Genomic DNA, 15,033 nt, shown 5'->3' with positions numbered 1-15,033 from the left:
ACCAGAGCTTGATTAATGTTAAATATGACCTTTCGCAAAGTTTCTTGGCAGTTAATTTATGATACTTCCAGATTCTAATGTATCAGGCAGTGGCTGTTTATGCATTTGATGAAGTAGTCTTTGTCCAGAGTTGATATGTTTTACCAGAACTTCTGTAGCTCACTTTTCCTTTCTCTCTCTTGCTGTTTCAATCTCTCTTTCAGTCTTTGTGCTTGGATATTTAATCAATTTGACTGGGAAGAAAACATGAATATATTTATGAATTCTCAGTCCCTAAGTTGTCATGCACACTGTATTAGCTTATTACAGTATCTCCAAGATAATTCTTCCGTCTCATCTCCCTACACCTGTGCTTTTGAGTTCAGGGAGATCTCAGCTCAAGCAAAATTACTTTTAATGTTTGGTTTGCTACAAGAGCTGCTTTGAGGGTTTCTGTCTTGAACAGGTGTATCTTCTCTTTGCATGCTTATTGCTTTTGCCTTTCTTCTTCACTGTCTCTGAAAAAAAAATCTAGTGAACTAGACTTGAGCCCCAAGAGGTTTTTACAGCCCAAGAATGTAACTAAGCTTAATGAGTGGAGGAGAAGCCAACAAATGGGTGCCTGGGATGCAAGGAACTCAGGGTGCTTCACCTTAGAAAGTACGTGACGATAGTCAACTACTACATGAAAGTTCCAGGATATCAGAGATTTTAGCTTTTCTTTTCCAGAACCTAGAATGGTGCTTGGCACATAGTAGGTGCATAACTTTTGTGGAAAGAAAGAAGGAAAGTGAGATAGCAAGCAAGGGAAGGAAGACCACAGTCTCTAATACAATGACCCTTAAATCCTTTACTAGAGTTTGAGCCCATGAGGCCATTTTTGGATTTTTATAATAAAAGCCCAGGGAACTGCCAGAATCTTCTTACCATTCTTTTCTTTGCCACTACCTGAGAAACTGTTATAGGTGCTGAGAACACCTTTCCCTGAGTCCTGCAGCTCCCTCTACACTGTCAAACCAGGTGCGTGCACTTGGACCAGCATCTTTAAATCTTTAAATCCATCACGAATGGCTTTACCTATAACAGTGAGGACGGGAAGAGGCCAGCAACCAGAGCAGAGAAAAAGCTCCACTAAGTTGCATCAAAGGCCCAGGTGAAGCAAGAGAACATAGATTGATGAGAGCTATGTGATTACTCCAAGAATACTCTGCAACCTGGAGAAAGGGCAGGTGAAAGGGACAAATAAGTTTGCCCAAGGTTAGGAGTCAGCCAAGTAGATGGCAACATGAGCTCAAGAGGAAAAAGGAATGGGTAGAACCAGAAAAAAATGTGGGATTCAGGCTGTAAACAGAGATGGAAGAAACCAAGGGCTGCATGGGCTCTGTTAGCATTTGGTCTACAAGTTTTATTTTATATTTGGAAATACATAAATCATTGATGAGATGTTTTATTTTCTAGCCATTTGGGCATCAATTACACACATTGCAATTTTCTTTGTCCTCCCAAGGAGGAAACTGAATGGAGCCAGGCACAGCTGCCATTCGCATCACACACCTTTGGAGGCTACTCACACAGTGTGACAGTTGCATCCCAGGACTCTAGAGCAGTAAGCCTCATTTGTGAGACAAAGAGACAGATGTCACTTCTACAGTGTGATTTGAAGAGCAACAGGAAATCTGTGTAGCCTGCCTACCCCATGCCTTCTGTCGGCCTTCCATTGTGCCTGAAATTTCCCTATTATTCACTGCTTAGATTTACTGTACAGAAATACTAATAAAGCACAAATGTTACCTGGAGATGTCACGCAGCTGAAGCAGTACAAAAAACTTGAAAGTCGGACCAAGCTAGGGTCAGATCCCAGCTCTCACTCTATAGCAGTGGGATACCTGGCAAATTACTCAGCATCGCAAAGACTCTCTATCCTTATTTATAAAAATCTGAACTCTACCTACATTATAAGGTCATCATAAGGATAATTTGACTGACATGTATAGAGCAACTACCACAGAAACTGACACCTACTGGGAGCCCAAGAGATATTCCTTCTTTTTATCTTTATCTATGAAAACACGTGGTGGGAAAAGCACTGTACAAGAGTCAAGGGCCATGGGTTCTAGTCCATGCTGTTCCACTAAGGAGCTGTGTGACCTTGTTAAGGTCACTTTACTTCTCTGGGCTTGAGTTTCCCAGGGGCTTGAACTGAATTTATTCATTCAAAAAATGTTACTGAGCTTCCAATATGTGCCAGGAGCTGTTAATCTGCTTACATGATGAATAAATGAATAAACATGTGTGTGAAATCATGGTAAGCAATAGACAGATAATTAAAATGTAGTCTTATGATGGAGAGGTCCTGGGTAGCTATTTCAGATGGAGCACTCAGGGAAGACCTGTGTGAGGGGATGAATTTTATACTGAGGTCTCCTATGACAAGAAGGAGCTAGCCATCAAAAGCTCAAGGGGAGATGCTGTGCTGGCAAAGGAAACAGCAAATGCAGAGGCTCCCTCAAAAGAAGCAAGCTTGGATGACATCCAAAGTCCTTTCTAGGCCCAATAGCCTTTATCTTGTGTTCACTGTGGTCAGGATGTGACTTTTGGGTATGACACTAGGATAAGTCAAATGGCAGTCCTTTTATGGGCTGATCACTGTCAGTAAGAGGTAGATAGTGATGCAGTTAGACTAGTTATGCTAGGGGCCAGCTGAGCAAGGGAAAATCATAACCCAGACTGGAAAGAGAAAACTACAGCTAAAAAAGCAAAGACATCATTGGGCTATAAAGAATATTGTAGAGACTGGGGCCAATTTCCTTTCAAAGCACCCAGCAGGCTCTTATCATAAGACAGTGACAGAGAAACAATGACAGAAGTTTGCTGCTTGGACAGTTGGACACTTTTTTGAAGCCCTTTTACAGCAGCTGAAGAAGGGCAGAACTAAGTCAGGAAGAACATTCCTAGATGAACTTAGAAATAAGGGTCTGGGCTAGGAACATTCTGGTCTCAGATGACAGAACTGAGATATTCATTCATTTCTCTCACTCATTCACTCATTCAACAAATATTTATTGAGGGCCCACTCTTCTAGGCCTTGCTCTTATAGCTGGAGCTACGGCATTAAAGAAAGCAGACAAAAATCCCTAGAAAAGTCCTTATATTCTAGCAGGGAAGACAGAAATTGAGAGGTCAAGATCTTTAACCTGAACAAGCTTAGACCTTTTATTTGCTCTAAATATTGAGTGCCCAGTCTGTGCCTAGTGGTGGGTTAGTTGCTGGGTACTGTGCTGACCACACCTGGTCACGCAAACACTTAATAACACACATTGATAGAGAGTTTTACTGCCCTCAAACCACTGATCTCCTTTCATCCTCATGCCACCCTATAAGCTCTCAAAGGCAAAGGGGTTTCCTCAGGCTCACCATGCTGAGCATCTGGACTGCATCCCAGGTCATCTTGCAGTCTAGAGCTCTTTCAATTATATCACTTTGTTGCTTACTATAGCAGATGTTTTCATTCTGTTGAACTAACCTATAGGCACCTTCCCAGACATTACATTGGAAGCAAGAATTGTGAAGAGGCAGGAGCTGAGAGAATTCACTCTGTTGATGTGTGGCAGCAGCTACTCCCAGGTTCCCAGGGCAGCATCCAGTGTCAGAGGTGTCTGCAGGGCAATCACAGTATCAGTGCTGGACTGCAGCAACAATGGTGTCTTCACTGCCTTAGTTTTGTTGCATGATTAGGAACATTGCTTCCAGGTGTGTAGCCCACAATGCAAGTACTCCAGGCCTCCTGAAGATATTCTGAACTACCAATATTCATTTTAATAAATTCTTTTTTGTGCATGCTTAAATCAACCAGATTTGGTTTATGTTGCCTGAAATACACACTGTGACTGCTATACTTACAAAATCCTTTGTCCTCATTTACCAGCAGGATAGGCTAAGTTTTCTACAGTTTAAAAAAAAAAAAAATCCCTAGTGGCTTAAAACAATATGGCTTCTCTCTTGCTCATAGTTCTATTGCATCCCAGGTTGACTGGATTTTTCCAAATAAATGTTTAAATATTTTGAACTAAATGAAAATGAAAATACAACTGATCAAAATTTGTGGGATGCAGCAAAAGTGGGGTTTTGAAGAAATTTTCTAACATTGAATGCACACATTAAAAAAGAAAAAAGATCTAAAATCAATCATTTAAGTTTCTACCTTAGGAAATTAAGGAAAAAATAGAAATATAAACCCAAAGAAGCATAATACAAAATAATAATATTAGAGCAGAAATCAATGGAAGTCGAAACAAGAAATCAATAGAGAAAAATCAACAAAATCAAAAGCTAGTTTTTTCACAAAATCAGTAAAATTGATAAACCTCTAGTCAAGTTACAAATTACTAATATTGGAAATAAAAGAGGAGCTACTTCTACTGATCTCATGATCGTTAAAAGCATAATAAAGCCTAGTTTAAAAGTATAATCAGGAGTGCCTCTGCCCAGCTGCCCACTGTCTGGGAAGTGAGGAGCGTCTCTGCCCGGCCGCCGCCCCATCTGGGAAGTGAGGAGTACCTCTGCCTGGCCGCCCCGTCTGGGAAGTGAGGAGCCTCTCTTCCCAGTCGCCGCCCCGCCTGGGAAGTGAGAAGCGCCTCTTACCGGCCACCCCATCTGGGAAGTCAGGAGTGCCTCTGCCCGGCCGCCGCCCCGTCTGGGAAGTAAGGAGCGCCTCTGCCCGGCCGCTGTGCGACCTTCCAAGTGTGAAGTGACAACCTTGTGTGTGATCTTTTCTGTCCTCCCCAGGTTTGCATTTTCGACATTAAAGTTTACTTTTTAGTTAAAAAAAAAAAAGTATAATCAAAAGCTAATTTTTTTCAAAAGATGAGTAAAATTGATAAACCTCTAGTTAAACTGCAAATTACTAATATTAGAAATTAAAGAGGAGCTATTTCTACTGATCCCATGAACATTAAAGGTATAATAAAGGAATATAAACAACTCTATGCCTACAAATTTGATAAAGTATATGAAATAGACCAATACCTTGATGGGAATAAATTACCAAAACTCACATGAGGAGACACAGAATATGAATAAACCTATATCTATTAAAGAAACTGACTCAATAATTAATAACCTTCCAAAAAAAGAAAATACCAGGTCCAGATGGTTTTACTAGTGAATTCTACCAAACATTTAAGGGAGAAATTATACCAATTATCTATGATCTCTTTCAGAAAATAGAAGCACACAGAACATTTTCTAACTCATTCTATGAGGTCAGCATTGTCCTAATATCAAACCAGCGAAAGGCATTATAAGAAAGAAAAACTCAGGCCAGTATTTTTCATGAACACAGATGTAAAAATTCTCAGGCAAATATTGGTAAATCAAATCCAACAATGTAGAAAAAGAATTATACACCACGACAAATGAGATTTATTCCAGGTACGCAAGGCTGGCTCAACATTCAAAAATTACTTCAGGCCGGGCATGGTAGCTCACGCCTGTAATCCCAGCACTTTGGGAGGCTGAGGCAGGCGGATTTCTTGAGGTCAAGAGTTCAAAATCAGCCTGGTCAACATGGTGAAACTCCGTCTCTACTAAAATACAAAAATTAGCCAGGTGTGGTGGTGTGTGCCTTTAATCCCAGCTATTCGGGAGGCTGAGGCAGGAGAATCGCTTGAACCTGGGGGGCAGAGGTTGCAGTGAGCCGAGATTGCACCACTGCACTCCAGCTTGGGCGACAGAGTGAGACTCAGTCTCAAAAAATAAATAAATAAACAAAAATCACTTCATGCAATCCATCACCTCAACAGGCTAAAGAAGAAAAATATATAATCATATCAATAGATGCAGAAAAAACATTTGATAAAATCAAACACCCATTCATGATTTAAGGAAAAAGTCAGTGGACTAGGGACAGAAAGAAACTTCCTTACCTTAATAAAGAAAGTCGCCTGGCTACCCCCGAGGCCGTTGAAGGTCAGTGCAGTCATGGCGTACTCCGCACCGGCTGCCTACCTGACCCATCAGCAGAAGGTGTTGAGTCTTTAAAAGTGGGTGCGCCACCTCGAGTTGTGGTGCATCCACAGGGACAAATACTGATACTTTGCTTATTTGATGAGAGCCCGGTCTGAAGAACATACGAACGAAAAGGATATGATGAAGGCCACCCGGCTGCTGAAGGAGCTGAGGAAGAATTCCGGTACCATCAGCATCCACAGCCATACATCTTCCCTGACTCTCCTAGGGGTACCTCCTATGTGACACACGAGTGCTACAAGGTCCCAGAATGGTGCGTAGATGACTGGCATCCTTCTGAGAAGGCAATGTATCCTGATTACTTTGCCAAGAGAAAAAAGTGGAAGAAACTGTGGAGGGAAAGCTGGAAACGAGAGGTTAAGCAGCTGCAGGAGGAAACGCCACCTGCCAGAAAGGAAGGTGATTTGCCCCCACTGTGATGGCATATTGTGACCAGACGCTGGGATCGGCCCATGGAGAGAGAGAGAGAGACCTCCTCTTTCATGCTTGCTAGTGAAATACGTTACAGAACATACACTTGCTCTAATAAAAAATCAGTGAAAAGGAAAAAAAAAAAGAAAGCTTGCCAACCCCTACAGCTAATATTATATTTAATGATGAAACTAGATGGTTTCCCCTGAAAATCAGAAACAAGGAAAGGAGGTTTCCTCTCACCATCCTATTCAGCATCATACTAGAAGTCCTAGCTAAGACAGTAAGATAAGAAAAGAACAAAAAAATTAAACAGATAAGGAAGGAAGAAATAAAACTGTCTTTGTTTGCAAATGTGATGATTGTCGATGTTGAAAATTCCAAAGAACTGACCAAAAAACAAAAAAAAGTCTTGAAATCAATAAGCAGTTACAGCAAGATTGTCGATACAAGGCTAATATACAAAATTTAATTGCTTTCCTATATACTCAGAAGGAAAAAATGGATTATAAAATTAAAAATTCATCATTTATGTCAGCACCAAAAAATTGAAATACTTAGATTCTAATCTAACAAAATAAATACAGAATCTATTTGAGGAAAACAATACAAGTCTGATTTGAAAAAATCAAATATCTAAATAAATGGAAATGTATTCTGTGTTCATAGATAGGAAGACCCAATATTGTAAAGATGTCAATTTTTTCCAACTGATCTATAGATTGAATGCAGTCTTAATCAAAATCTTAACAAGTTATTTTGTGAAGATCAAAAAAAGATTTAAAGTTTATGTGGAAAGGCAAAAGACAAAATAATCAACACAATACTGAAGAAGAAGCACAAAGTCAAAAGGCTGATATTACCTGACTTTAACACTGCTAATAAAGGTACAGTAATCAAGACAACATGATATTGGAGGAAGAATAGACAAATAAATCAGGGGAACATAAAAGAGTCCAAAACAGACCCACTTAACACAGACCATCTATCTTTGACAAATGAGCAAAAGAGATTCAATGAGGAAATAGTAGATTTTTAGGCCAAGCATGGTGGCTCACACCTGTAATCCCAGCACTTTGGGAGGCTGAGGTTGGAGGATGGCTTGAGCCCAGGAGTTTGAGAGCAGCCTGGGCAATATAGTGAGACCGTGTATATCTACAAGGTTTTTTAATTAGCCAGGCATGGTAGTACACACCTGTAGTCCCAGCTACTCAGGAGGCTGATTTGAGAGAATCACTTGAGCCTGGGGGGCAGAAGCTGCAGTGAGCCAACACCACACCGCTGCACTCCAGCCTGGGTGACAGACTGAGAATCTGTCTCAAAAAAAAAAGATATCGTAGATTTTTAAATAAATGGTACTAAAACATTGGACACCCTTAGGAAAAGAATAATCTAGACACAGACCTTCCTTCTACTTTTCACAAAAAATTAACTCAAAGTGGATCATAGACCTGAATGTAAAACTATAAAACTTCTAGAAGACAATGTAGAAGAAAATCTAGGTGACCTTGGGTTTGGAGATGAGTTTTCAGATTTAAAAAAAAAAAAGAGCAATACAGAAAAAAAAATATTGGCAACTTAGATTTTATTGAAATTTGAAACTTCTGCTCTGCAAAAGATACTTTTAGGAGAACGAAAAGACAAGCCACAGACTGGAAAAATATATTCACAAAACACATATCTGATAAAGGCCTTGTAGCCAAAAGGGGAAAACAATCCTTAAAACTCAATAATAAGAAAATAAACAACCCATTTTAAAAACTGGCAAAAGACCTGAACAGATACCCCACCAAAAAAGATACACAGATGGCAAACAAGTATATGAATAGATGCTCAACGTCATATGTCATTAGAGAAGTGCAAGTTAAAACAACAATGAGATACCACTAAAAACCTATTCTAATGGAAAAAAAAACCTGACAATACCAAATATTGGCAAGAATATTATTCAGTGGCAATGCAAAATGGTGTGGCCACTTTGAAAGATAATCTGGTGGTTTGTTACAAGGCTTAAACATAGTGTTGCCATACAATCCAACAATCACACTCCTAGGTATTTATCCAACTGACTTGAAAACTTATGCCCACATAAAACCTACAAACAAATGTTTATAGAAGCTTTATTCATAATTGCAAAAACTGGAAGCAACCAAGATGTAACTCAATAGGTGAATGGATAAGCAAACCATATTCTATGCAATGAATATTATTCAGTGACAGGAAGAAAGTCCTATCAATCCATGAAAAGATATAAAAGAAATTTAAATGTGTATTGCTAAGTGAAGCCAGTCTGAAGGGGACACATACTGTATGATTCCAACTACATGACGTTCTGGAAAATGAAATACTATGTAGACATTAAAAAGACACTTGTTGCCAGGGGTTCTGGGTAGGGGAGGGATTAGCAGGTGAAGCACAGAAGACTTTTAGAGCAGCAATAGGATTCTGTATACTATATTTATGGGTATATGACATGCATTTGTTGAGACTCAGAATTTTACAATGCAAAGAGTGAACCTCTATGTAAACTATGAACTCTAGTTAATAATAATATATCAGTATTGGTTCATTAATTGTGACAAATGTATTACACTAATGTATGATGTTAATAATAGGGAATATGTCAGTAGGGGAGATAAATGGAAACACTGAACTATCTGCTCAATTCTTCTGTAAATCTTTTTTTTTTTTTGAGACAAAATCACACTGTTATTCATGTTAGAGTGCAAATGAAGCAGCATGATCATAACTCACTATAACTCAAACTCCTGGTCTCAAGCAATCTTCCTGCCTCACCCTCCTGAATAGCTAGGACTACAGGCACATGCCACCACACCCAGCTAATTTTCTTACTATTTTTTGTACAGATGGGTCTCACTATTTTGCCCAGGCTGGTCTTAAACCCCTGGCCTCAAGGGACCCTCCCACCTCAGCCTCCCAAAGCACTGGAATTATAGGCATCAGCCACTGTGCCTGGCCCTTCTGTAAATCTAAAACTGTGCTAAAAAATCAAGTTCATTAATTTAAAAAAAAACTTACTGGTTTAAAATAACAATGGTTTATTTCTTGATCACACTTCAAGTTCATGCCAAAATTGGCTGCTTTTTCCTTATTCAGGAAACTGGTACAGACTTATTCAGGGGCAGCCTGGTTGATGAAAATCTCGTCTTGAATATCACCAGTCTTCATGAAAGAGTGGAGAAATCATTCAATGGTTCTTAAATATGATGCACCAGAGGAGGCACATTGCTTCTGCTCACATTTCATTATGAGTAAGTCATCCAGCCACACCTTGCTTTGAAAGTGGTGGGAATGCAATTTTATCATGTGCCCAGAAAAAGAAAAATCCAAATTCTAGTCATTAGTCCTAATGACTACCACCCCTTGTTTCCTAGTTCCTTCTCCTGGTTCAACATTATCACCAGGACACTTGTGCACAGGACAGTTTTGTGCCAGCACACAGAAAAACATTCTGGCTGCTCATAGGCAAAGGCTCTCCAAGCCCACTGATCCCTGCTAGTGTCATTGATATATCTCGAGCAAGCTCCACCTGCTTAATTGCTTCTTCACTCTGAAATCCCTCCTGAAAAACCTAGTGCTTTTATGAAGTTCTTCCTTGGCTTCATACCCTCAGTATCAATTTACAAGAGGGAAAAAGTCCAAAGAGAAACAGAAGAAACATTGGGAAAAGTATGCCTCAAAAAGCCTTTGTAGGTAAGCAGATCAAGGATCTCTGTACCAGCTTTCACTCCATTGAGTGTTGCTCAGCAAGGGGCTTGACCTGTCTCTTCACCTGCCACCACAAAGGCAGATGGCAGGCTACAAAGGACACATTCATTGTAAAGAATTATAAAGTCTTGTTCTGTTCACAGTGGCCAAGAATGCCTTGAGCATTCAAAAGCTGAGATGGATGGAAGAAAAAGTGTTACTAGGACTACTTGATTTGCATGTGACAAATTTAACTCAAACCAGCTTAAGCACAAAGAGAATGATCTGGTCTGTATAACCAAGAATTCCTGTCCAGATTCAGAATTAAGGAATTAATTTGAACAATATCATTAGATCTCTCTTTCTCTCTCTCTCTCTCTCTTGCTTTTCTGAGTTGATTTTATTCTCAGGCAATTTTCTCCCACATGCTAAAAAATTGACTTAGGGAGTGATATGGTTTGGCTGTGTCCCCACCCAAATCTCATCTTGAATTGTAGCTCCCGTAATCCCCATGGGTCATGGGAGGGACCCAGTGGGAGGTAATTGAATCATGCACGCAGGTTTTTCCCATGCTGATTTCATGATAGTGAATATGTCTCATGGGATCTGATGGTTTTATAAAGAGCAGTTCCCCTGCACATGCTCTCTTGCCTGCTGCCATGTAAAACGTGTTTCTGTTCTTCCTTCACCTTCCACCATGATTGGGAGGCCTTCCTAGCCATGTGAAACTGCAAGTCCACTAAACCTCTTTTTCTTTATAAATTATCCAGTCTCAGGTATTTCTTGAGAGCAATATGAAAATGGACTAATACAGGGAGTTAAATCTATCCCAAACTTTCAGAAAGTTAGCTCTTTCAGGAAGAGAGAGACAGAGACAGAAGCACAGAGAGAAAAAGAATACCTCTGCCACTGGTCCCAGCAAAGTCCTGGAAGAATGCTGAGGATTCTAGTTGATCAGCCCCAGGTCACATAGGCCTCCTTGAACTGATTGCATGGTCACTGTAGCTTGGTCCCATAGCATCAATATGGAATAGACTTATTGTTGGAAAAAGATGTTTCTGTTTCCAGAGAAAAGGAGGAGAGGAGAGCTACAACTACCAGAGCCAACCACAGTAAGGGGACAGAATCAAATAAACACACAAGCATGTGCAAGCACATACATACCCGCATTCAGGCAGCCCTTCCATCATCAGACTGCCCATCTTAGAAACAGGTTATGGTTCCAGGATTGTCTAAAGCTGAAGATGATAGAACCGCTCCTCCAGAGCTATAGCCCTGCTGCCTTCCTCCATGAAGATGGGACTTGCCTGTGCTCACTCTTCCAGTGTCTCCCTGGTTGAACACCTCCCTTAGTAATTTGCATGCCAACCTCATGTCCCATAAGAGCCCGTGGTTATCTTGAGGAAAATAATGGTTTCTGTTTTTCTTTGCATTCTATCACGTGGTCCAGGGATAGTCATTCAGCCAGTATTGAATGAATATCTGTATCTCTGGATGCATAAACGGACAGAATAAAGAGCTTCTAAGAAAGTAGAATTCACAGTCCCTGACTCTGGGATCTTTTTACTTTGTCAAGGACAATTAGAATACCTCTTAACACAACAGAACAGATTTTAAATAAAAGCCACAAGAATAAATTAACTCCATAAGATTTGAATCAGATAATGATCAGAGGATGCCAAGTAAAAGTGTAAACAAAGTCAGGCTTCCACAGTTATCAAGTGCACTTGGAGACAGCTTTTCCTTCTTATTATTTGTGCTCAAATCTTATTCATGTCAGTAATGTGATTCTCAAATGGGAGGGACACATGGTGAATGCAGAGAGCAGCTTGGATTGGAAGAGCCCATGGTGCTTTATTAGTACAGAGGAACAAACCCTAGGGCTCTGATTCCTGCCCAGGCCTAGAAAAGTCTGCCCCTCTTTCCTGGTCACCAGTATCCCACTAATCCCAACAGTCCTCCATCTGGGAGTAGGTAATTTCTCCATTTGCAGAGAATAAGAGTCCTTCCCATCCTTCCTCCTCCGACATATGCAGACTACACATTAGCATGGTAATGTCTCATGCCATTAGTGAGTAATGTTTCATGCCATTAGGCTATGAAAATCTAACGGGATTTTTGTTTTATTAGCAGTTTTCCATCCTATTGTGTTAATTTCATCTCACGTCAGCCGGCTTTCTAAGTAAACAATGATCACAGGCAGACATCAGTTCCCAGCACATTGTGCTGCCGTGGGTGACTTAACAGACCAGAAAATGGCTTAAGTTGCCTTTTGTCTTGCAGTCTCTGCCTTCTGTTGATGTCACAAGATCTCTAGTCCCTGGTTTCTTATGACCCTAGAATATTCATTTCCTCTTTGTGTGTGTCTTTCTCTGCCTGTCTGTTCTCAATCTATCTCAATGTCCTTCTTGCTCATCTTTGTTTTTCTTCTCCCTATTTTATGCCATCTCCTCTCCGATACCTCTGTGTGCCTACCTGTAATGACATTGCACTTTTCAATACCATTTTCTTTTCAAATAATTCTCACATCCATCTTGCATCTTCTGCCCTCACTTCATTTTTCCATATACCTTCTTTAGTGTCTTTCACTTTCCTCCCCAATTCAACTGCTTTTCTTTCCACTTGACTATCTTCTCACCATTCCTTCCTTCACCTCCTGTACTCTTCATTTGGCCTAGCTCCTGGAGTGCTATCTTTCAGCCTCTCACCACCCTCCATCCCCCACCCCTCCATACACACACACACACACACACACACACACACACACACACCTCATTTTCTCCTTCCTGCTCACCAAGATTCCTGGCTGACAGATGATTAATATTGGGCCCAGGCATCCTGGAAAGTTTAATGCTTTTTCTGTGATATCCCCACAGTCATCAAACATCTGCAAGTTTCTCCCAGAGCTGAGAAAAAGTTCTGTTACTTAATACATTGTTGTTGTCCAAGTTACAAAAGCACCTGCCAAGTCTCTAAGAAAGATCATGGAGAAAGGTATTGGCAGCATTCACCTGGGTCACCACATGGACAGAGTGGATGAAGAAGGGTCATTCTTGATCAAAAGCTCTTCTTTCATTCTGTTCCTTTCTGTCTGACTGCAGGAGAGTAGCAACCTGGATTCCCCCAAGGCAGGATCATGTTTACTGACTCTCTCCAAACATCCAGGCCAAAGAACTAGAACAATGAGGTAATATCTCCTTTAAAAAAAGATATGGCTAAATGCCAATAACTCAAGCACTCAAACTATGCATTCACAGAAGACCAATAACCCAACAGGCTGCTGTCTGGGGCAGCAGTTGGGGACAAGCCAAAGCAATGTATAATTTTCATAATTAACCCACAAAATGTAACATAGTTGCCCTTCCTGCTAAGGGGCATAAATATTGTCCCTTTGATTTTATTCACCATTGCCTCCTCATCATTCAGCCACATATCCCCACCCTTCCTCTATAATGCTCAGAATATAGATGGCTATTTGATGTCTCAAAAAATCAAGGCTTAATAAATGAGATTTTAGCCCTAAAAAGACTGTCATGGCTCTGAAGAAAAAGAGATCCAGAAGAGGATACAAGAAGCTTTTGAAAAGCACCAAGGCCCAAAAGGATCTGAGATATTTGCAAATCTGTCCCGTACCCACAACTGTGCAGCAGTGAGAATTACAAAAGAAATTGGAGAATAATTTCTGTGATCTCAAGAAAACGTTGATTAGACAAGAAAATAGGATTAACTCTTAGATTGTGTGAAATAAGCTACACATCTAACACACGCATTTTAAAAGAGATAGCTAATGCAGCTCCATTAAATCAAATCTGATTTAAGGCAGATTTTAAACATTCCTGCGTAGAGAAATAAAACAATCAAAGCACAAATGTGGAAATGTGAATGGCCTGGGATCACAGAAAAGGCAGCTTTGCTGCTATGAGCAATGGACAGTACTCCACTGATGGGCACTTCCAGCTGCTGTCCCGGCACAGCAACCTCTCCAGCATCACGCCAGGACTGAACCACTGAAACCATTGTGCTTAGTGCACAGTGAACCAACCTTAGAACGAGAAATGAGCAAGCCAATCTCACTTCTGCCATACCTCCTTCCTCTCAGCTCTCATTGCCTGTGCATACCAATATCCTGCATCAGACATACAGACACCCCCCATACTGACTGCTGCACTAGCGAGGATCACCTTGCACAGACGAGTTCACCCTGCATTCAGCACATCAGCATTCAGCACCACGGCCAGCGCCTAAGGCAGCAGAAGGGAGCGAAACCTAGAAGGGGCAGCAGAAAATATAATCATTCTCTCAGTAGTCAGCCACAGGGCTCCTTTTTCTTCCTCTTGTTTCTGAAGCTTCTTCCCTCTGGGTCCATGCAGGGGTACTGCATTTGGGTATCCATAAAAATTGACTGTGTTGTACTAACATATTCTCTGATTAACTGGTAGGAGAAGAGAAGAGAAAGCACCCCTCCCCTCCACTACATATGTGCATAGATCCCTCCCTCTCTAAGAAGCTGGCTGCATTTGACAAATACTGGAAACTCCTTCCCACCACCTGCCTTTTAATGACTAAGAGAGCAAGACCTGTGGTCAAGCTGTCTTCTCTAAGCTCGACCTCATGGTAGCTGTATAGCCTTAGGCAAGTCGCCTGCAAAATGAAAATAAAAATAGTACCTATCTCATTGGCTTTGCTGTTATTATTGTCATGATCAGTGCTATCATCTGGCCACATTGGTTACTTTGCTGTTGCTTGAACATACTCCTGCCTCAAAGTCTTTGCATTTGCTATTTCCTATGCTTAGAAGCTTTCTCCAAAATACCCATGTGGCTTGCTCCCTCACTTTCTTCTAACTATCAGTGAGACTTTCCCTGATTATACCCTATAGTACCTCTCTCTCCACCACTCCCTACCTCC

The 15,033-nt window shown here is 40.7% G+C and overlaps 1 pseudogene; it reads left to right on the top strand.

Annotated features, from left to right (window-relative positions):
• The first annotated feature begins 5,937 nt into the window (after positions 1–5,937).
• LOC129041591 (NADH dehydrogenase [ubiquinone] 1 beta subcomplex subunit 9-like) lies at positions 5,938–14,370 on the top strand (annotated as a pseudogene).
• The last annotated feature ends 663 nt before the right edge of the window (positions 14,371–15,033 follow it).

Source organism: Pongo pygmaeus, chromosome 6 (assembly GCF_028885625.2).
Source record: "Pongo pygmaeus isolate AG05252 chromosome 6, NHGRI_mPonPyg2-v2.0_pri, whole genome shotgun sequence".
Lineage (NCBI taxonomy): Eukaryota > Metazoa > Chordata > Mammalia > Primates > Hominidae > Pongo > Pongo pygmaeus.
Note: the sequence above shows the minus strand (reverse complement) of the source record. Positions and strands in the feature narration are given on the sequence as shown.